This window comes from Oncorhynchus kisutch, unplaced genomic scaffold (assembly GCF_002021735.2).
Source record: "Oncorhynchus kisutch isolate 150728-3 unplaced genomic scaffold, Okis_V2 scaffold3885, whole genome shotgun sequence".
NCBI classification, from domain to species: Eukaryota; Metazoa; Chordata; class Actinopteri; order Salmoniformes; family Salmonidae; genus Oncorhynchus; species Oncorhynchus kisutch.
Window position 1 is genome coordinate 37,501 of NW_022265830.1, and position 5,000 is coordinate 42,500.

General features: G+C 38.4%; 1 protein-coding gene across 1 annotated transcript in view; it reads right to left on the reverse strand.

Annotated features, from left to right (window-relative positions):
• Window positions 1–5,000, reverse strand: part of LOC116372070 (bifunctional heparan sulfate N-deacetylase/N-sulfotransferase 4) — a 75,110-nt gene that overhangs the window by 6,567 nt on the left and 63,543 nt on the right. The window lies entirely within an intron of this gene.

Here is a 5,000-nt window from a genome sequence, read left to right on the forward strand (position 1 = left end):
TTGAAATCGTTCCCCAGGGATGCTGACCCATGTTGACTACAACACTTCCCACAGTTTGTCTTTGGGTGGTTGAACCATTCTTGACATTCTTGGTAAACTGTTGAGCGTGAAAAACCCAGCAGCGTTGCAGTTCTTGACACAAACCCCCTGGTACCTATTGCCACCCCCTGTTCAAAGGCACTTCAATATGTTATCTTGCCCATTCTGAATGGCACACATATACAATCACTGTCTCAATTGTCTCAAGTCTTAAAAACAGGTGACATCAATAAGGGATCATAGCTTTCACCTGGATTCACCTGGTCAGTCTGTGTCATGGAAACAGCAGGTGTTCTTAATGTTTTGTCCACTCGTTGTATATTTTGAACATAAAACATCAAACATGTCAATATATACAGGCACATCAAGTATTGATGAAACAATTGACAAAAAACTGTATGTGAATATTTAAAGTTGTTACATTTCATTAGTCACTGATTGTCACGGTCTGACCATCGTTCGTATGTGTTTTCCTTGTTTTAGTGTTGGTCAGGACGTGAGCTGGGTGGGCATTCTATGTTGTGTGTCTGGTTTGTCTATTTCTATGTTTGGCCTGATATGGTTCTCAATCAGGGGCAGGTGTTGGTCGTTGTCTCTGATTGGGAACCATATTTAGGTAGCCTGTTTTGTGTTGGGTTTTGTGGGTGATTGTCCTTAGTGTCCTTGTTCCTGTCTAGTTTTCACTAGTATAGGCTGTTTTGTGTTGGGTTTTGTGGGTGATTGTCCTAGTGTCCTTGTTCCTGTCTAGTTTTCACTAGTATAGGCTGTTTTGTGTTGGGTTTTGTGGGTGATTGTCCTTAGTGTCCTTGTTCCTGTCTAGTTTTCACTAGTATAGGCTGTTTTGTGTTGGGTTTTGTGTGTGATTGTCCTTAGTGTCCTTGTTCCTGTCTAGTTTTCACTAGTATAGGCTGTTTTGTGTTGGGTTTTGTGGGTGATTGTCCTTAGTGTCCTTGTTCCTGTCTAGTTTTCACTAGTATAGGCTGTTTTGTGTTGGGTTTTGTGGGTGATTGTCCTTAGTGTCCTTGTTCCTGTCTAGTTTTCACTAGTATAGGCTGTTTTGTGTTGGGTTTTGTGGGTGATTGTCCTTAGTGTCCTTGTTCCTGTCTAGTTTTCACTAGTATAGGCTGTTTTGTGTTGGGTTTTGTGGGTGATTGTCCTTAGTGTCCTTGTTCCTGTCTAGTTTTCACTAGTATAGGCTGTTTTGTGTTGGGTTTTGTGGGTGATTGTCCTTAGTGTCCTTGTTCCTGTCTAGTTTTCACTAGTATAGGCTGTTTTGTGTTGGGTTTTGTGGGTGATTGTCCTTAGTGTCCTTGTTCCTGTCTAGTTTTCACTAGTATAGGCTGTTTGTGTTGGGTTTTGTGGGTGATTGTCCTTAGTGTCCTTGTTCCTGTCTAGTTTTCACTAGTATAGGCTGTTTTGTGTTGGGTTTTGTGGGTGATTGTCCTTAGTGTCCTTGTTCCTGTCTAGTTTTCACTAGTATAGGCTGTTTTGTGTTGGGTTTTGTGGGGTGATTGTCCTTAGTGTCCTTGTTCCTGTCTAGTTTTCACTAGTATAGGCTGTTTTGTGTTGGGTTTTGTGGGTGATTGTCCTTAGTGTCCTTGTTCCTGTCTAGTTTTCACTAGTATAGGCTGTTTTGTGTTGGGTTTTGTGGGTGATTGTCCTTAGTGTCCTTGTTCCTGTCTAGTTTTCACTAGTATAGGCTGTTTTGTGGGTGATTGTCCTTAGTGTCCTTGTTCCTGTCTAGTTTTCACTAGTATAGGCTGTTTTGTGTTGGGTTTTGTGGGTGATTGTCCTTAGTGTCCTTGTTCCTGTCTAGTTTTCACTAGTATAGGCTGTTTTGTGGGTGATTGTCCTTAGTGTCCTTGTTCCTGTCTAGTTTTCACTAGTATAGGCTGTTTTGTGTTGGGTTTTGTGGGTGATTGTCCTTAGTGTCCTTGTTCCTGTCTAGTTTTCACTAGTATAGGCTGTTTTGTGTTGGGTTTTGTGGGTGATTGTCCTTAGTGTCCTTGTTCCTGTCTAGTTTTCACTAGTATAGGCTGTTTTGTGTTGGGTTTTGTGGGTGATTGTCCTTAGTGTCCTTGTTCCTGTCTAGTTTTCACTAGTATAGGCTGTTTTGTGTTGGGTTTTGTGGGTGATTGTCCTTAGTGTCCTTGTTCCTGTCTAGTTTTCACTAGTATAGGCTGTTTTGTGTTGGGTTTTGTGGGTGATTGTCCTTAGTGTCCTTGTTCCTGTCTAGTTTTCACTAGTATAGGCTGTTTTGTGTTGGGTTTTGTGGGTGATTGTCCTTAGTGTCCTTGTTCCTGTCTAGTTTTCACTAGTATAGGCTGTTTTGTGTTGGGTTTTGTGGGTGATTGTCCTTAGTGTCCTTGTTCCTGTCTAGTTTTCACTAGTATAGGCTGTTTTGTGTTGGGTTTTGTGGGTGATTGTCCTTAGTGTCCTTGTTCCTGTCTAGTTTTCACTAGTATAGGCTGTTTTGTGTTGGGTTTTGTGGGTGATTGTCCTTAGTGTCCTTGTTCCTGTCTAGTTTTCACTAGTATAGGCTGTTTTGTGTTGGGTTTTGTGGGTGATTGTCCTTAGTGTCCTTGTTCCTGTCTAGTTTTCACTAGTATAGGCTGTTTTGTGTTGGGTTTTGTGGGTGATTGTCCTTAGTGTCCTTGTTCCTGTCTAGTTTTCACTAGTATAGGCTGTTTTGTGTTGGGTTTTGTGGGTGATTGTCCTTAGTGTCCTTGTTCCTGTCTAGTTTTCACTAGTATAGGCTGTTTTGTGTTGGGTTTTGTGGGTGATTGTCCTTAGTGTCCTTGTTCCTGTCTAGTTTTCACTAGTATAGGCTGTTTTGTGTTGGGTTTTGTGGGTGATTGTCCTTAGTGTCCTTGTTCCTGTCTAGTTTTCACTAGTATAGGCTGTTTTGTGTTGGGTTTTGTGGGTGATTGTCCTTAGTGTCCTTGTTCCTGTCTAGTTTTCACTAGTATAGGCTGTTTTGTGTTGGGTTTTGTGGGTGATTGTCCTTAGTGTCCTTGTTCCTGTCTAGTTTTCACTAGTATAGGCTGTTTTCCGTTTTCGTTTAGTTTTTTGTTTAATATTGATTCGTGTTTTTTCGTTTTGTTCATTAAACATGGATCGCAATCTACACGCTGCATTTTGGTCCGACTCTCCTTCACACCTAGAAAACCGTTACACTGACACATGTTGTTCAATATGGGGAGGGGGTACTACATTTCCCAGAATGCATTAGTGAAACCTCAAGTTGACCTGGAAGATGTTGAAAAAGAAGCCAATCAAATGACATGTTTGTTGGATAAATAACGGTCTGTTCTAAGCACTAAGGTTATTGAAGGAGCATATCAACACTGAGGTTATTAAAAGACCATATCAACACTGAGGTTATTAAAAGACCATATCAACACTGAGGTTATTAAAAGACCATATCAACACTGAGGTTATTAAAAGACCATATCAACACTGAGGTTATTAAAAGACCATATCAACACTGAGGTTATTAAAAGACCATATCAGCACTAAGGTTATTAAAAGACCATATCAACACTGAGGTTCTTAAAAGACCATATCAACACTGAGGTTATTAAAAGACCATATCAACACTGAGGTTATTAAAAGACCATATCAACACTGAGGTTATTAAAAGACCATATCAACACTGAGGTTATTAAAAGACCATATCAACACTGAGGTTATTAAAAGACCATATCAACACTGTTTCGAGGTTATTAAAAGACCATATCAACACGGAGGTTATTAAAAGACCATATCAACACTGAGGTTATTAAAAGACCATATCAACACTGAGGTTATTAAAAGACCATATCAACACTGAGGTTATTAAAAGACCATATCAACACTGAGGTTATTAAAAGACCATATCAACACTGAGGTTATTAAAAGACCATATCAACACTGAGGTTATTAAAAGACCATATCAACACTGAGGTTATTAAAAGACCATATCAACACTGAGGTTATTAAAAGACCATATCAACACTGAGGTTATTAAAAGACCATATCAACACTGAGGTTATTAAAAGACCATATCAACACTGAGGTTATTAAAAGACCATATCAACACTGAGGTTATTAAAAGACCATATCAACACTGAGGTTATTAAAAGACCATATCAACACTGAGGTTATTAAAAGACCATATCAACACTGAGGTTATTAAAAGACCATATCAACACTGAGGTTATTAAAAGACCATATCAACACTAAGGTTATTAAAAGACCATATCAACACTGTTTCCAGGTTATTAAAAGACCATATCAACACTGAGGTTATTAAAAGACCATATCAACACTGAGGTTATTAAAAGACCATATCAACACTGAGGTTATTAAAAGACCATATCAACACTGAGGTTATTAAAAGACCATATCAACACTGAGGTTATTAAAAGACCATATCAACACTGAGGTTATTAAAAGACCATATCAACACTGAGGTTATTAAAAGACCATATCAACACTGAGGTTATTAAAAGACCATATCAACACTGAGGTTATTAAAAGACCATATCAACACTGAGGTTATTAAAAGACCATATCAACACTGAGGTTATTAAAGACCATATCAACACTGAGGGTTATTAAAAGACCATATCAACACTGAGGTTATTAAAAGACCATATCAACACTGAGGTTATTAAAAGACCATATCAACACTGAGGTTATTAAAAGACCATATCAACACTGAGGTTATTAAAAGACCATATCAACACTGTTTCCAGGTTATTAAAAGACCATATCAACACTGAGGTTATTAAAAGACCATATCAACACTGAGGTTATTAAAAGACCATATCAACACTGAGGTTATTAAAAGACCATATCAACACTGAGGTTATTAAAAGACCATATCAACACTGAGGTTATTAAAAGACCATATCAACACTGAGGTTATTAAAAGACCATATCAACACTGAGGTTATTAAAAGACCATATCAACACTG